This window comes from Gouania willdenowi, chromosome 1 (genome assembly GCF_900634775.1).
Source record: "Gouania willdenowi chromosome 1, fGouWil2.1, whole genome shotgun sequence".
Lineage (NCBI taxonomy): Eukaryota > Metazoa > Chordata > Actinopteri > Blenniiformes > Gobiesocidae > Gouania > Gouania willdenowi.
The window spans coordinates 30,752,555-30,772,088 of NC_041044.1; the positions used below are offsets into that span (position 1 = coordinate 30,752,555).

General features: G+C 38.0%; 1 protein-coding gene across 1 annotated transcript in view; it reads left to right on the forward strand.

Annotated features, from left to right (window-relative positions):
- ctnna2 (catenin (cadherin-associated protein), alpha 2) overlaps positions 1-19,534 on the forward strand; it is a 342,575-nt gene that overhangs the window by 188,919 nt on the left and 134,122 nt on the right. The window lies entirely within an intron of this gene.

The window sequence follows — 19,534 nt, forward strand, 5'->3', positions numbered from 1 at the left end:
CATTTTTGTTTTGTTTTTTGACAATCTGATCACCTTTAGAAACAGCTGTGATAATTCATTGTTGCCATATAGCATTAAAGAGTAACAAAACTCCAAAACCATTTTTTTTTTTTTAGCTAAATACAAATGTCTTTGGGTATGAAGTAGTGCTGTTGATTGATCCTGGTCCAACTTTCAACATTTTAGTCAAAGTATTTCAATTTGGCATATTTTGTTGTAAAATGTCAGTGAGTGCCATCTATGGGTTGAAACCTAGCTATTACAATTGATTTTTGCTATTGGCTGAGAACAAGATCATGTGACATTTTGGGACCGTCTTGTGATACAAACAAGGACTGCTAGCCCCACCCCTTTTATAAAAACTAACACCTGTGGGCTCTACAATCTGTGGCGAGTAGGTTGGACTGAGGGAAGAGTGAATAGAGAGGTATATTGAGTGAATAGTAGCTAGTTAGCATAGCATAGATTGTTCATTGGAGATTTTACAGTATAGACTGGGTGTGTCTTAACTGCTTCAGGAGCCCCGCCTATAATCAAGGCATTTTTTGAATTTCCCTCCTATTGGCAGGTCAAGAGAAAACGGGTTTAGTTACTCTTTAAAAATTACATGTTTTTATGAAAGGACCATATTTGGTTCCATATGTACCAGAAGTTGGTCCCAAACATTTTACGTTGGACTGCTTTGAAAACATGGGTCCATAGAGAGCTTTTTGACTCAATCGCAAATGTGGAACATATCATTTTGTGTTTCTTCTGCTGCATAAGCCTAACTTGTTTGATAAGCTGCTAGCTGTTAAAAAAATGTTAGCACTGAAGTTAGCACTGCTCAGTTACTGCTGCTAACGTGTTCATCTTCTCGCAGATCGGGGCATGAAGTGGGCGTGGCCAGACATAGCTCATTCGCATAGCCTGTTCTGAGGGGAGCTCATGAGAACGGCTTTTTCAACTTTTGCTGAAATGCAAGACAGTGGATGCATTTGGGGCAATACACTTTAAAAACTATCTAATATAGATCTAAGGCTTGGTCTGTCATTCTGTTACGGACCAGTGTGCTGTGAATATGCCTTAAATTATTTATCCGACTTAATTTTAAAAACAGCTTTTCCTGCCCTTTATCGAATATAAATGAGTTTGTTTTTATAATAGCATGAACATAAATTATTTCAAACGATGTTGTCAAAAAACCTAAATTATCGTTACTTTTTCACCTGAGTGGTAAACAAGCAATGATGCTGTTTTCAGAGGGAAGTGGATTCCACTTTAAACTTCCAGCCCACTGCCGAAATCATGGCGAAGGTAAATTATCTGGCTACTTGTGACTGATCGGTTTCTGTCTTGAAAATGAGTTTAGGTCTCACTTTGATTACTACAATTACAACAAGGAGTCACATTTATCCAATTGCCCCACACTGTTTTTAGCTCCTTGTCAAACTCACTGCAGTTTAACTTCACATTTCACATCCTTATAAATCAGTGCTAACCTAAACACTTCCCTTGGTTATTAAAGCTGCAATTTGTAACTTTTTGGCATAATTTGGTCAAAATGCATAATCATATTTGAGCATATTGTAATCAAAGTGTTCTGAGTGGACAGTGAAGCTATTCTCCTTCTCCTGGCTCTGTAAAATGACATTTATAAATCCAGGAGCATGACGCTGGACTTCAGCCAATCAGAGGTCTTTCTACAAACACGTGTGCTCTATGAGCTGTTTTTGGCGTTACTATTGGCTGCTCGACTAAAGTCTAGGGGCGTTCAGGTACCCTTGGTAGTAAAAGTGTAATGACGGACGTCCCACCAAAAGTCTCCATAACAGCATTAGACACAACAGTTACACAGCAAATCAAGAGGTAAAAGGCTGATCGAGGTGGTGAAGCAACAGTTTAAAGCTACAAACATCCTGAGGAGGAACGGATCGCTTTGTGTTCTCATGGATACCCGTGACTGCGCATAGTCCGCCCCACACACACGCACAGGTGTCAGAGAGAGAGTGATGCAGAAGCGTGTAAACCAAGATAAGCTTATTCAAGGTGAATTAAGTCTATAGTCTAGAAACGGAGTGATAGTTGTCAGGCAGCTGGGATCACAGCCGCCTCTGTGTGCTCTCTGGCGAAGACGAGCTGACGGCAGCAGCCGCGTTGCTCCGGACAGTAGCTAGAGTGATACGTGTGTTCATGTCAGAGTCTCTAAAACACCAGAAAATAACACAAGATAAATTCCATAAATTTGTCAATAGTCTATATTGAGAACAAAGTAGCTAAGAGCGTTGATAAAATTTACCGGTAAGGGAGGTTCAGTTTGGGTTTTGGTTTCAAAACGGAGTGGAGAGAGGATTCTATGAACTGCAGCTTTAAGCAAAGAATGTCATACTTACATTAGGTTGCAAAGACAAAATGAACTGTAAATCTTTTTTTGAACACTGAAATGTTCTCAGCTTCACTTTCACGTTCATCCTTCTCAGCTAAAATGGATGAGCACACCATCAGCTAATGACAGTGTACTGTAATGACTTGACACAGCGAACAGGAGATGAGAGCATCCAGGCCATCAGTTTTAGACTTTTAAGAGCTTTGGCTCACTGCTTTGGTGTTAGGGTCAGCACAAGTGTGAGTCACATGGTGTGTGGACATAAATTGTGCATTGAGAACCACCTCCACAGGTCAATGCAGGCATAGAAAGAGAAATAATGACAGATTTATTGTGGGTAAAATTTATATATATAAATTCACATACACATATATAGTATGTACAGTATGTATGCCGCAGTTTAAAGGCACATTTATTCTTGCGGTTCATCCTTGATTACCACTCCAAATGCTCCAACTATGAGTGTTTATTGAAGCCATCTGTCTGTGTCATTCCAAAAAATGATGCAAAATATATTTAATTGGCCTGATGCGGTGGTAAAGTGGATAGGAATGTGGGTTTGAATTATAAGCTAATAGCTGATTGAATATTGCATTGCATCTCGAATGATTTGAGAGTTGACCGAGTCATTACTTGGCTTGATATTGATTTATGTAATTGTCTTTGTTGCGTGTAACTGTGATATTCTGGTTGGTGAAATCATCCTGGACAAACATACTTGAATAATATCTTAGTTGTTAGGGTTTTTTTGTTCTTTTGTTTCTTTTTTAACGCATAACAGCGTAGACGGTAGCCAGAGGTTCTGAAATGAAATAAACATATCTGACACTCTTCGTCTTTCTATTATTTCAACAGATTGTATAATATATGCAGCTGGAGTAAATAAAACAGCAAAAACACTATCATTACCCAGAGCTAAAACCGGAGAAACATGGTTGTCGCTATGGGTTACAAGACCTCGATGCATATGTTTGTTCAAAGATTCCTTCAGCCAGCACCAACAACATTTACTGCAGCATCACACGTGTGATTATAGCCTATGTTAAAAGCATTCATTGTGTGGTAAACTTTGAGCTCTTGTAGGTTGAGAGGATTTAGTGAACAGTATCAGTATGAATCTGAAGGCTTAAAGGGGCATGACATCTACTTTATGCTTGCAATGCAAAAACAAAATATTAAAGACATTACTTCCTTATAACATTCATTTTTAAAACTGAATAGTCTCAAATGTGATTGGAAATTTGTAATAAGTGGAAAATGATGATTACTTTCAAATTAAACACAGTTCTTCAGTTTTGTTTACAATTTCACAAAGCACATTTCTTGCTCCGTTGGTTAATTTGTAAAGAATTTAGGTGAAAAAACCTTTGGGTTTCGAATTCCAACATTCATCGACTTTTGAATTACTACACTCCTTTTGGATTGGGGTAATGGATCAAATTCTGTGTAAATTGTTAATATGAAACGTTGTAGGATGTGAGAACTCACAAAGCTTTTTTTGTTTTTTGTTTTTTTTTTGTGAGATATTATTTTAGAAACAATCCATGGTGTAATTAAAAAGACACATAAAAATCTGTTCTTTACCGTCGCAAAGTGCTGCATTCTCTGTATATTTCATAAGGCTGATTGGCCATTTGGTTTTACTAGTTCTGAGCCACTCAGCCACTATTTCACACTCCATGAATAAAATAAGATTTTAATGCCCCCTTTGGACAAGATGTAGACAAGAAAAGCAATCTGCGCTTATTAGTTCAAAGGTCTCGCTTGTTTCTTTGTAACGTTTATTTGATTAATCTTTTTGAACTTCCCAAGTATAATAATATTTCTCCACCCACAGCTTTTTATTTTTATTCAACTGTGTTTAACCATTTTCATTTTATTGCCTAATGTTTTTTTCTCCAGTGTCTGAAGGGTCTTTTTCTTTCCTCATGAGACGCATGTTTGTAGACCTTTTCCCAGTAGTTCACCACACATGGAGTGTTGCATTTTAAAAGTTTGGGAATGACACGCAGGAAATGACACGCAGGAAAGGGTCCCAGGCCGGGAATCGAGCCTGGACCCGCTGCAGGTGAGGGGCGGGCGCTCAACCCACTGAGCTACACACCGCCCCATATACCATCTTTCTAAAACCACCTATGAGTGGGACTTAATTTTTCCTATGTTTCACAGTGTAGCTTACAGATCTAGAAAATATCGGAAATGTTACTTATCCTCTCTGTGTGGAGTTTGCATGTTCTCCCCGTGCTGCGTGGGTTTCCTCCAGGTACTCCGACGTCCTCTCAAAATCCAAAAAAGTTACGTTAGGTTGGAGTCTTGAAATTGCCGTAGGAGTGAATGTGAGTGGTTGTGTGTCAGGAGATGCTAAAACACGGAAACATAGGCCATAGACCCTGTACTGCATACACAGGCTGTAATATCACCAAGTTTATCATCATATTGATTGTTAGAGCTAATATCTTTACCTGGGAGAAAGTATTTATTCCTGATAATTGTTTTCAGCAGTTTAATAGGGCTTTATTTACCAGCAAGTAGTCCCTACTGCATATTTACAAGTTATTATGCAACATTATTTCATTACTGTTATGAACATATACGTAGGCTACATTTGAATGAGGTAACTTTTTAAATAATAATGATTTAAAAAGATGAATAAATAATGAAAATACAACTGGTTTCGATGTGTTTTGGAGCAGTAGGAACTAATCGCTGGTAAATAAAGCCCAATAAAACACTGGAAAACAATAACCAGGTATAAATATTTGCTTCCTGGTAAAGATAGTAGCTCTAACAACTGGCATAATGATACACTTGGGGATATTACAACCTGTGCATGCAGTACGGGGCAGAATTTCCTCTGTCTCTGAAATTTTTCTGAATGTTTTCTGGGTTTTAGTATCACCCTTGTGTGTCTGTGTGTTGCCCTGCAATGGAGTGGCACCCTGTCCAGGATGTACCCCCGCCTAATGCCCATTGAGAGCTGGAGATAAGCACTAGCAGACCCCCGTGACCCTGAAAACAGGAACAAATGGGTCAGAAAATCAATGGATGGATGGATATTACTTATCGGGAAATCCTTTGGACATCAATGTTTATTGTTGTCTGTATTGGGTCTTTCTCATTCCTTCCACGTTACAATATTTCTGCATACACGCACACACAAAATAATTTATCTTGCGTCTCAATACAACTAAAAGCTTTCACACTCTTAGAGTTAGATCTGCCTTCACAAGAAGACAAAGTAACCATGGCTACAACTCGATGCATATTTTTCACCCATCACTCTTCATTGAAAGAATGTAAGGCCACCTGCCACTGCTGCTCACTTTTTTTATCCAGTTTGTTTGCGGATGTGCGAGTTTCATACATAGCATATTTTTCTCGTTTACACATATTTGTCTTTTTACTTAGTGTGTTTTTTTTTTTCATGTCTGCCATGACTCCTAACGGTTTGGGCTTCAGAGGCTACATCAAACAGTGCCTGTAACTCGCCTCTGTCTGCCAAAGGAACTTTGTTCAGCTGTCAGATGACACAGAAATCCTATTGAAAGCCACCAAGCCAAGTTTAAAACCGTGCTCTCATGAGCAGCAAGCCCTTGCTTTTGAACACACCGAGTACTCTGGCCTATTGCCTCATCCAGAGCCAAACAAGCCTCGACATCCTTCATATGTCCACTAACCTCTCATGTTGGAATTAAGCAAAGTTTAAAAAAAAATGCAAACAGACACATCTCTGATGCAAAAGGCTGAAATTCTACAAAATTAAGATTTTAATTTACCAGGGCTTTTGTTAGTGTTGTCCCTGCTGCAAGGTAAGGTAAGAAGACCAATCAAGGCCTATGAATTAACTCTGATTAGTGAGATGTAGTGCAAAGGACAGATTATACAAGAAGGGTCCGTGAATTTCTCATTAAAGGGGTGCTTCACCCTCAGGTCAGAATGATCTCCACTCATCGCTTCATTAAACAAAACAAGATAAAGAAATGATTCAAAAGAAGTGCTGACATTATGGGTGCACCCTTCGTAAAGTTGGGTTAAAATGTGTACATTATAACAGCTTTTATTTATTTTTAATTCCAGTGTTTATTTATTCCTCTTCTTTTTTTTCTTGCTCTATCTCGTGTCAAGGTTTCCGGAGTGTGCTTGTAGTGTCTTTTCCCAGGTTACACAATATAGTCTTTCCCTGAGCCAATTCAATGAAACAGATAATTACATTCAGACATCAATTTAACTCTCCAAACAAATGGAGACTATATTCATCGTGAGACACATGAAATTACATGAGATGAGAACCTGCACAGTAGCCTACTTAAGTATCAAGGTATTTGCCATAGAAATTAAAAAAAAAAAATTGAATAAAGTCAGGGACAAAAACAGTATGGTTATTTCTGAAATCCTGTTTAAAGGAGGTCAGTTTTTTTAAATATCGCGAAAAGGACTTTAAAAGAGAGCAAGCAACACTATCTAAACGCTCAGATTGTGACATAGTCGGCTCTTTTCTTTGAAATCTCTTGGTTCTTTTGTCACAGAGTGCACCAAAATCAGCCAAGGTCACACAGACGGACGTTAGAGGAACTTCGGTCCTACTTGCTAAAATTACACTGACATCAGCTCAGTGGTTAAACACTGTAATCTATCACTCCAGTAAAAGTGTGATTGGGAGTCTCTGATGGTTGAGCTACGTGTGTTCACATTACCATATTAGTTACTGTCTATATTCAATAGACAAGGGAAATGTTTTTGTATCGCTCATAAACAAGGTAAATTTGATGTGCTTCACATTGTTAAAAAGTGCAACAGAAACAAAAAGATAATTAAAGATCAATAAAAAAAGTTTGAAATTAACAATAAAAACATAAAATCAACTATAAAATCATTCAAAATATCCCTCTCCTTAACTTGGATATAAAAAGGTTCACATTGGATGCTGATTTCACTGCCACTTCTTTGCAGCATAACAACTAAAAGCAGCTCCACTATGTTTGCTGTGAACTCTAGACTCCACTATCCAACCTGTGTCCATAGATCTGAGTTAGATAAATTACCAATAGTTACAAAAAATGTTAATTTTTATATTCTACTTTAGTTAAAGGTCCCATATCGTGCTATTTTCCACCATCACCATCTCCATTTCTTCTAAGAACCACAAAAACATAATATTTGAGGTTTATTTTCCAAAACTCGCCAGTTTTCCAGAGTTTTAGACTCTGAAACGTCACTTTCTGAGAAACTCTACACAAACAGGCTGATTTGCGTCCTACTTATGCATATTCATGAGTGGGCGTGTCTATAGACAAGACACTGACTTCCTCCTTCATGCACGGTGACGTTGGGCCAGAGGACGGCCTGCCCTCCTCCCACCCACTCCGTAGCTGAGCTGATGCTGCTTTATAAACATGAGACAGAGCGTGGGGGCGGGGCGTTCACCAGTACATACAGTACATAGACTATAGAAAATACATACATAGCACTGCACGAAGGATGCTGAAATGCACACTTTTGTGAGCGTGTCTGTTTACATGCCAATCACGGCAGGGAGCTTCCTGGAGGCGCGGCTATTCCAGCTCAGAGCTGCGTCAAATTTGTCATCAAAGTGGGAACACGTCATCAAGGGAGCGAGGCGTTTGGGCTCACCCTGCAGTAAGAAAGGAGCAAATCACCCTCTGACAATTGAGGGAATCAATGAAAAAAAACACGTTGGGCATGTGTATGAAGCCCATATAGCACTTTTATCATGTTTAAAGCTCAGAAAAGTCAGTTTAGCTTAACATGGGCTCTTTAAGAAGCATATTGCAGGATTTGTGAAAAAATAAACATTCATTTTAAGTCTGTTAATGCTAATGGGTGATGAAGTGCTCACAACCAAAGAGAATGAGCTTGCACACATTTCTACTTATTGCCTTGAACAGATTGTGGGATACATTTTGTACTGCTGTTCTGGGCACAAATTTCCAATGCAGTTCTGCAGACGTGAATTCAAATGACGCTAGTGGGCATTTTTGATGGCTTGGAGACATGGCCTACCGGAAATAAAAAAAGAATGAGAAGATGCCTTGGAGACTGCAAACTGAAAGAAGACAAGCACAGTGGACTAAACTACTGTTTGGCTCTACAGATGAATGCTGAGGCATGTGCACAGGTCTTGCAGTAAACGGGCACATGAACGTTAAACTATTCATGGCAACATCAGATCAGCGCATGGGTAACAAGCGAAATGAAACACAAACAGGGACGCAGTGCACGCAAGAGACCCATCAGACCTATTTACATAATCCATGTATCAAAGATAAGGATAATCCATGTTATTGGGCAGAAAAAGGAGTGGTTCAAGGGTGTATTCCTTTATAATTGTCCTTTTTTGCTCCATCCTCCCTCCACTGGGATCCTACTTTGACTGTTACAGATAAGGTTATATTCTTCAGGGCTACAGCAGCTGCAGCAGGAAAGGAAGAACGCTGTGTGCAAACGACACTGTGACCAAACCCGAAAACCAGTTATAAATATCTGTCCGAACCCAACCCGTCCGTTGCCGTCGGATCCCTTCAGGCTTCGGTCGGGTATTAATCCTCTAGTTACAATATCTAATAAGCTGTGCTCTGAGCCTAGAGAGTTGATGGCTTGGCTGATGGCTGCAGTTACACTAACCACCGTGGCGTCACTACGGAGTCTGATTTCTAGATCCTATGCTCCTTTAAGGAATAAACTTTTTTTTTTAATATATATATATGTCTTTCAAGCTGAATTTATAATTGTGATTCTTTTATTACTTTTTAGAAGACCCTAAGGAGAAGCACACATTTAGGAGGACAAACACACCACCCTGAGAGAGTGAGAGGATTATAATAAGTGTTTAAGATATAAATATGAACATAAAGTATAGCATGAATGGATGAAAAAAAACTCAAACTAAAATTGCATGTGCTATACATATCAATTGTTGCTTTTCCATTTTGGTTTAGGACATTCTGTGACATGTTGGACAAACTGTGGTCATTCTGATGCCTCTGCATGTTCTGTCTGGGAACAGGTTATTGAAGTTTGAAAGAGGAATTATGGGCATAGAACGGAGGGTGAGTTGAGCCCCTGAGCTGGCCAGCCTCATTTTTAATGCTCTGGCAGGGTGAGCTCTCTGCTGTGGCTTATCATCCTAATTATGTCAGCCCCATCTGGTCAACAAGGCTTTGGTGCAGGTGGGCAGCTGAAATGGCCTATATTTGATGCAGGAAATACAACAGGAATCATTTTTAATAAGTCAAGCTAAACACAGGGATGCCTATGGGTAATGTGGCATCCTTTGTTCACCACAAAAAATGGGAACAAGTCAGTGGTCTAGCACTTAGTTCCTGTTCAGCCACAGTCTTGCATGAATCTGCTCCTGCCTAGCAGACCTTAATCTAGTGAATGTGTCATTGTCCCACTCTGTAGATGGCCTGATAATGAGCTACTTATCACAAGCTGATGTTGCTGAAGAAGGTAGGGATCTGGGGGGAAAAAGCAGCACTGTATCTCACCTGAACCTGATTTAGAAATTCCTGTATTCAGTGTGTGAACAATACCGCGGCTGTCGGGGGGGGGGGCTCACTTATATGTGGGGCGCACTCCACGTGTGCCTCAGAATAGTGCGCGGTGACGTCATTTTTGGTGCGCGCACCTCGCAACATCCTGCGCCCATCAAGCATAAACCAGCGCTTTGCACAACACATCCATTATTACAAGCCTGTACGTCTGCTTGCCCTTATGTCAGCACATGTAGACACTTATCACATCCATCAAAACTTAATCGAATCCAAAACATGTCAGCCTGTCCACAAGGGGTCAAGTCCGCATCAACATGAGCAAAATAACTTCTGAAATACTATAACGCAAATCAACAAACCAATCAATGACAGAACACACACGACCATCATAATAAAAAAAAAATTCAATACACGGCTGTGTAATGCCCCCCAATGTAGTAATGTCCGCAATCATGATAAAAATCTGCAGCATTTAATGCAATAACCCACAACACAGTGCTAACAATTAATAATACAGTTTATAGGCCTACAGATTAGCGCTTAGCTTAAAACTGGGATCACCTAACTTTGCTTTTGCCCATGATGTGGACAGGTAATGACCTGATTTAAACCAGGATGTGATGAAGGGTGTTGGGTCAAATCTCTCTAATGGGGGTTCATTAAGATCCACAAAAAGGACCAACGAGAGGCTGTTGTCGCACAGTCTATTGCGGGTTTTGCTGCAGTTTGCTCACAATGATGAGCAAGCTTTTCCAATGTTTTGCCTGGTGGTTTATTTTGCAACTTCCAGTCACAGAACTCATCCACTGCCACTCTAGCTGACTCACGAAGTGCTTATTCAGGTGGACAAGGTCTGATTCCGGCATTCGCCTTTTAAGGCTGTCAATCACAGACTGCCCAAGCGCAAATGGTCAGGGTAGTCTTTCTTTTTTTGTTACCAAGTGACATTTAGACATAGTGCCCCCACGTTTCAATGGTGAGGACAAGAACTGCATGCGGGCAGGCCTCTTTATTTAGGTGACATAGTCATGTGCAAATCATACATTAGAAATAGCCTGATTCTACACATGATCCATGATTATGATAATACAAAAAAAATACCCTGCCTGTATTGTGTTGTGTTGTTTGACCAACAACTTTTGGTTCTGGCCCATTCTGACTTTTGTGTTTTTCTAACTACAGCAATACAACAAGTAGTTACTTAAAATCCAAGCGACTCTCCTTTACAGATTACACCTAGGCTTAAAAACATGATAGGTTTAAGTGTTACCCACGCTGCCAAAATGTACAGTTTGTCAACAAGTTTATGGCTTTGTAAACAGGGAGTGATTTTTATTTGGTTTCAGATTTTACACCTGCACACACAGACACACACACTCATAGGAGAATACAAACAAAATAATTTAGCTGCTACTCTCTCCGTATGACACAACATTGTACTTTATTGGTGCAGTTCTGAGTCCAAGGCTCCTATGGCGTGATAAGCTGTGTGGTCATTTCTGACAAACTACTGCCAATGGATATTTCTTTGCACCCTGTGATGCAAAACTGTTTTCAATAAAGCTTTAGGAGCCATTCTCCCAGTTTGGCGGTCACAGTCCATATTGCTACTACAACCATGGCTACCACATAGATATTGATTTTCAAACATCTGCTCCTTTTGTTCCTTTAGCTCTTGGTAGTTGTAAAAATGTTTGATGTTACAGTCTAGCTGGTCTAGCTCAGATGCATCTTTGCACAACCTTAAACTTGGGTCTGATCTGTTGTGGTAGACCCTGGCCTCTATGGCTCTTTTGCTTGTTCTTGTGCTGCATTCATCAGTGCCTCTGTGCTGTCTGTTAGTCCAGCCTTTTCCAGCCACTCCCTCTATATGATTGTGGTATGCTCCATATAGGGGCTTGCTCCTCTATGTTGCCTGCTCATCTTCTACATTGCTGTCGTTTGGAGATTGTATGAGGTATTCCCTGAGCAGCCTATCCTTTGGAGACCTTTTCTTGATGAACTCCTGAAGTTTGGATGTTTCATCGTGAATAGTGACTCTTAAATCCACTACTCCTCGGCCTAAGCTCTTTCCTCTTTGGGGCAGATTGGTATACCACACTTGCAATAATCCAAATAACACCCCAACGTCCTTGCTTCATATATCTGGTGTGGATCAGCGAGTTGATGTCTCTCTCATTCTTAACATACCACTTGATCCACATAGAGCAGGTGAATGATTGTTATTCCTACTTTAAATTGGTATCTATAGCCAGGGTTGTTGATGATCTGATGGAGGGGTTTGAGGCCTTTGCAGAACTGAAGTGGTGAGCGTATGTCTCCTTGGTATAGGCTGTACTTGATGTTAGTCCTATTTTAGCAATACTGTATCTGCCAATTGCTGTTTTAACCCTTAGCTGGTGTTGTGCTCCCCTGGTGTTGCTGCCAATTCATTTCTGTGTCTTGCTCCTGAAAACATGACTCTTGTCATATGCAGATAAAATATGGATGTACCATGTCCTTGTTTCCACAGGTCAATCGATGTATCCGTTTGAGTTCTAATCAGTGCTCATTTAAATTGTGTGTGACAATTCATTGAATCAGCCGTATAGCGCTACACACATTTCTTCATCCTAGGATCGTCGCTGTTTCCAAGACGGTTTGACAAATGACGACCAATGTTTTCAATTGTGATGTCTGCATGTCATTTCCTGAAAACCCTGGATGGATAAATGGTTGGTTACATTGTAGGAATGCATTTTATAAGTCAGCTTAACGGAGAGAACAGACATCCTTTGAAAAGGCATCAATCCCAAAACACCCACCATGACGCTAAATCCAATCCTGCGATGCTTACATCACATACAGATATGCTGTGGCCTTGCTGTTCCTTATTCCCTGCAGCTAATAGCAGCTCTGGTAGTGGCTTGCACTGCTCCATGGCTGGGCTGACAAAGTCGGTATGAAACAATAGTGGAAGACCTAATTATTTCAGCTAGAATCAGGAATCTTTGAAGTTGTTGCACCTAGGATCATTAAAGCATTACAGCACGCTATTTTTTTCCATTCTTTTTTTTTTTTACTGTATACAGTATATTTGTTTGTTTATACAGTCTCTGTCCCTATGGTTGGCTCAGTCACAGCAGTCAGTTGCTCTGTTAGTGTTATCACGCTATCATTAGCAAGTTTATGCTTGATCCGTTTCATTTCACCGTCAGACCCAAGGCTTTTTTTTTACCACGCCAAGCCTAATCCATGAATCATGCTACCTACGAGACAGCAACCCACCCAGAGGAGCAGCATGAGTCATCATTATCCTCTCTTACCATTGCATATGTATATTATCACTTGATAAGCATTCTATTTATGTTTGGTATCTAAAGGTTGCAAGCTCTGAAAAAATGGCTAACTTGTTTGCATACATCTCATTATCTGACTTTTTCACCTTAGTTTACCTGCATCACCGTTCTTCCCTTAAGATGAAATGATTGAATACATACATATGTTAACAAACAACCTGATTTGTTCTCAGGGATATCCTGCGCTGTTATTCTTTGCTTTGCTCAGTGCTGTGATAATGTTGTGCAGAGTGAGTGGCAAGAAAACACCAGTGTTTAATGGAATAAAAATTAAACGTCCAGTATTATGCTATTTTTCACCCATCTCCAATTGTTCTAAGAACCCCAACAACAGTATTTGAGGTTTATTTTCCCAAACTCGCCTGTTTTTGAGAGTTTTAGCCCTCTGAAAAGTGACTTTCTGAGCAGTTCTAAAACGGGCTGTTTTGGGGCCTATTTATGCATATTCATGAGTAGGCGTGTTTGTAGATGCTGACTCCACACAACAGCTGATCACTGGTGATTTTATTTTGCTATCCACACACTCAGCCAAAAAACTGCACATTACAGTAAAACACATGGCTATTTAAGTGGCTATTGTGATTGTGAGTCAGACAAACACTGTTTCAGAGTGTGTGCGCGGCAGCAGCAGAGGAGTCAATCAGCTGAGTCAGCTGTTTCAAACACCCACTGGAGCTGCTATGTCACTTTCTTGTCATCCTCTCCACTACTTATTACAGGAATAGTCCATTCAAAGTGATAGTCCTACTGTCCATCACATCAGATCATCTCAAAGGAGGTACAAGGCGGTATAACGGATACTAAAAATGGAACTTCTCCGGGTGGTACAGGGTGCCCACTTCTTCTTAGTTAAGGGTTAAATGCAGAGAACACATTTTGTGTATGTAGCTTTACATATATGACAATAAAGTATAATATGTATTCTATATTAAACCGCAGTGTTTGTTTTACCTCTGAGGTAGTCTGAGAGGGAGGAGCTCATATTATTATAGGGTAGGAGGAGCCAGGATTGTCAGGAGGTGGAGTTTCTACTAGGTGACGTCAAGTAGCAAGAAAAATCCAACTCGCCCATTTGCAGCTGACTTTTTACAAAATGTGGAATAACAAGGGAGGGTTAAACAGAACTTGTTCAACTTTGACCCTCTGAATGAGGCTAAATGGATGCATATCACTGTAGCAAATCCTTTATAAAATACTGCTCCTTTAAGCTAACATTTAATTAAATGTATTTAGTTGTTTTTACATTATTTTACACTAATTAAAATCGACTACGAGCACATTAACCTAGCAGTTGATTTTTGCTTTCCATTCTTATTACTACATTATGTTTTAATGTTTTGATATTTTGTTTGTACTGCAAAATATTAGTGATGTGATATTAGCTATTTGTAACATAGTTTTAAGCCAGACCCCAAATTGAGAATGGATTATTGTACTGTGATAACTCACACAGTTTGTGATTAGTCTTATTACCATAACAGATATATACTGATATTGCTTTATCAATGCATTGTAGCTTAATAAAATTACCAATAAAGTAGTCACTCTTACAGTGTGTTCACATTGCACCATGCTGTATAAATACTGTAAATACCCCCCCTAAAAAAAAAAAGAAATACAAATTGTTTGGAAAAAAAAGTTTAGATTTTTTTTATTTATTTATTTTTTTTAAGCCTAACCCTCTAAGAAATTACTTACATTTTAAATTCTTCTTTAACTGTTGTTGTTTTTTTTTTTTAATTCCCTAATGTAGTTTTCATTACAGAGAATGTATGATCCTTTATAGGTTAATGTATCTATTATTAAGAATCTGACCTTTGTAGTCATAATACGATTGGTTTTATCCATTCAAACATTGGTTGGCTCATTCGAGCTGGGGAATGAAATGTTGAAGAAAAAAAAAAGCGGAGAAGTTTACAGAACGTTAATATTAGGGTCATAACAGGAGCACTGTTTCTAGTTGTATTCCCAACATCTGGTAGCTGAGCTTTAATCTTTTTTTTTTCATCTGACAAGCTGTCGGCTGCTTGTCGAGGTTCACATGTTGGTGTGTCTGTGGGAATGGATGATAAAATGTGTATAAGAAAAAAAAAACGTGTAATATCTAATTGGTGTTGTTGCAGTGAAACTAAAGTACATCCCTGATTCCCAAACCTTTCCTCTTATCCCAATGACTCACTTTTTTTCTACAGATCTGGTTTCCCAGATCACTCACCGCTCCGTTATTTTCTCACCCTTCTCTAACCTATTCTGAGTATCCCCCTCCCTTGCTTCTCTTCTGCTGCCCTTCCCTCAGTCCCTCCCTCACAGTCTACTTGCTATTCAGTTCAGGCAGACTGCAGGCAGCATTGTTCTACCTCCACATACTGCTGCTGCTGCAGCAGGACAAGACTTTTTATCCTCAGCACCCTCTCTCTCTCTCTCTCTCTCTCTCTCTCTCTCTCTCTCTCTCTCTCTCTCTCTCTCTCTCTCTCTCTGATAACCACACATTTTCTTCTCTGCTACTCCCTGAAAACATTGGCTTGTAGCCCACCATAGTGAATACTTAACCTTTTTAATTCTATTAGTGCTCATGTTGTTCCAGAAAAAAAATGAATTAGAACTAATACAACACCAAGTATTACCAAAGTCTAGTTTTAACAATGTTCTTGTTGTACTGTATATTTTATTCACAGATTACCAGCTGCAAAGAAACTTTTTAAGTGTTGTATGTTTTTATATCAATGGGATGCAACACGTATTTCATGGACTTGAGATTTCTTGTCAGTTGTACCCAGGGTTTGGGTCAATTACATTTTCCAGTTACAATTACGTTTTCAATTACAATGACAATGACCCAATTGTTTTTTACAATTACAAAAAAAATCATAATTATGTTTTATCGTCAAAAAGTCAATTACAAAAGTTCAATTACAGAGCTGAAATAATTAACTTAAATAAAGTTAACTTTCCTTTTGTGTTAGCTTTCTGTTAGCATCTATTATGATAACAGGTCCTAAAACAGCTGCAAAATATCCAAAATCAGATATTTATGATTTAATTTTTCATATCTTGTTAAACTTCCTAATCAATGAAAAAATTGTTTTTATTATTTTTTGTCGACATCTGAGCTTTTTTTGTGTCAGTACACTCCTCAGTTTATTTATTTTTTAAATGGTAAAATGTGGGGAAAGCTTGATATGGAACATATTTTAAGAATTATTAACTACTGGTACATATGTGTAGAACTGTACATAGAACTGTAACATGGTTCCCCAGGTTTGCATTAAATTACAAGACAATTTTTATAGAATTTTCATGGCAATTATAGTTACAAAGTCAATTACCTAAACGAAGTTACAATTTAATCATGATTACAACAGCAACAGATTTAAGCAAATTACATTTACAATTTCTTCATAATTGTAGTTGTATTATCAATTGTGTGATTGCAATTAGAATTGACCCCAACTCTGGTTGTACCCCTATATGAGTTGTTTCTGTGTGTCCTTTGTCACTGAAAAACAGAATTTTGGAAGCATTTTAAGGCTACAGTTGCTCTACCAAAAAAAAACTTAAATAAAAAAGTATGCAGCCATTACACAGAATCAGATCAAAGGGAATAAAAAAGCCCCCTGCATTAGCCATGTATGGTTACGTTTTTATGGGATTTTTTTTTCCCTGACACTTGTACACTTCAACAGCTTTAAACGTGTGGATTAGGTTTTGGTAAAAACGACTTTTGAACTTATTACAGAGATTCATTGTAAAACTACAGATGGAAACTGTTATATTGAAGTTTAGAAAAAGTGAAAAAAAGAAATGATGAAATATACACGAGGTCTTCTGGGACACAACCTTGAATTCAACTTCAATGCTGAAGTGAACACCAACCTCGGCTAAGTTTCAATGGCAGGGTAAGGGCCTTTACACAAAAACTGTGGTGATTCTATTTCGTTCTATCACCCATGGCATTTTTGGTGAAATGTTATTGACATTATTAAAATATAGTTTAGCAATGATTTATACAGGACTCATTTTGTGATAATTTTACAGATTCTTGTTCAATTTAGTTATTTTGTAGAGAATGTTGATAATATGAGCATTCGATATCTGATATCACACAGATGTATTTAGATGTACAAGTAAACACAAACTAAAGTGTTTCTGAAAAAAATAAAATAAAGAAATACTTGCTCCAAAAATGATATTTTTTCTGGTGTTGACCAACTGTTCAGATATTGCAATGCAATAATCTAACACTCAACTATATGTATTTCTCCATCCAAGTATGCTAACTGTTTATCTCCCACTCACAAGTGCTTGATAAAAAGCCAGATGCTTCCTCTCATGCACAGCCTGCTTGACCACTGACGCTAATAGCCAATGACAGACTCACAGTCTAAACATGAGCCAGTGTAATGAGAGGAGTAAGCAAACGGCATCAGCCATTAAGCGTAAGAGGGTTTGTGCCAGAAGGCTCTCCGGCTTCTCTTCAGGCGGCGCCATTCTCGCCTGCATTAACTCTTACTGACAAGAAAGTGTCTTTCTCAAGCACCGCTGTTACGGATACTACGGGGAAGCCATGTGAGATTGGAAAAGACATGGATCTGTAGTGAGAACAGGCAATTGGAGATTGAGTGGCCGCTGGCTATCTTAAGACACACAGGAGTTCTGCAAACCCTCACAGCATTGGTTTGGTTCAAGGATTTTCCTTATTTTTATTGATTTATTTTATTCATTTTTGGTATTTTTTTATATGATACACAAGAAAGCCTTTATGGCCCGGGGGCCACCATGCCCTCGGTCTAATTTCATGCAGCCCACAAAGTAAATGTACAAAATGACAGAAAAATACACAAAACAAAGGCAAGAATATACATTTTTTTAAAAATACAGAAGGTTACAACATTGCAGAAAAATACAGTAAAAGACAAGAAAATATTCCAAAAGCACACTACAAAATGAACAACCTAACAACAGTAATACACAAAATTACTCCAGATAAAACAAAACAACAGAAATTACACAAAATGACTAAAAAAATATAGAAAATTGCAGAAAATGACAACAAAAGTACGCAAAAAGACAAGAACACAAAAAATACTCTTCGAACCCACAGTTATAACAAGTAAAAAACAACAACAGAAATGCACATTTTTCCAAATTTCTCCAAAAAAACACAAAATGACAACATAAATACAAAATATGACTCCAAAAAACATACATTTTACATGAAAATTACACAAAAGGAGAACAGAAATGCACAAAATGCAATCATGACAAGCAAGACAACAACAAACATACACAGAATGACAGAAAAACACACCATTAATTACAATAAAAACGTAGTTTTTTCTTCTGTTTACGCTCAGATTGGTCATTATTCTGAATGCTCAGAAATGTTGATAATGTGGCCCTTTGATCAAACACATTTTTGTGTAATAAAAGTTGCCCACCTCTGCTCTAAACCCTTTAACAGTTTTTTCAAACAATTAATATTAACAAATGGTACCCATTAATTTTAACATATGATTACATAGTCTTGTTCTTGTTTCTGATTAAAACATTTTTTTATAATTATAAATATAACTATAAATTGACTAAGCACATATTAATAAGCAGGAGATCAAAACAGTTACTGAACTTCCTAAAATGGTAAATAAGCTGTGTCCCTGCAGCAGCTCTTAATAAATTGTAAGCTGGTGTTATAGTTTATTAGTAAGAGTAATAAATTCAAACCAAGTTTCTTTTAATAAGCTATATTCAATAACATATCACTCACTCACTTGAGAATAAACGTTATTACAATAAGGAGTAGTCGTATGATGACGTTTACTGGCAGTTACTGCCATTGTGACTTAAAATAGTGTATGTGTTCAAACTACACATCGTCATCAACTTTCTTAGTGAAAACAGTTAAAAAGGAAAACCAGGTAATAAAAGCTCCAGATGAGGAAAACAAACAATATCTAAAATGCAATTGTTCAAATGTTATCAGAATAATATTTTTTTTCCTACGTTGTGCCTGGAGACACATTAAAATAGTGGTGGTTTTAGTATTTATTAGGTATCTGAAAATAATTTAAATTCTTAGTCCAAAAATTATGGCTGTTATTTATGAACACTAATCAAATCAATTCACATTGAGAGAGATATAAAAATAAAAAAATGAAAAAATGGCTATATTAGGGCGATTTTGCGTAAAAAAAAAAAAAACTATTTTTTTTTTTTCAAATAAATAATAATTAAAACATTTTAAAACATTTTAAAAATTAATTTTTAATCAGTATTTTTTTTTTTTTTTTTAATTATAAATTAGACTTTTCGGGGACCCC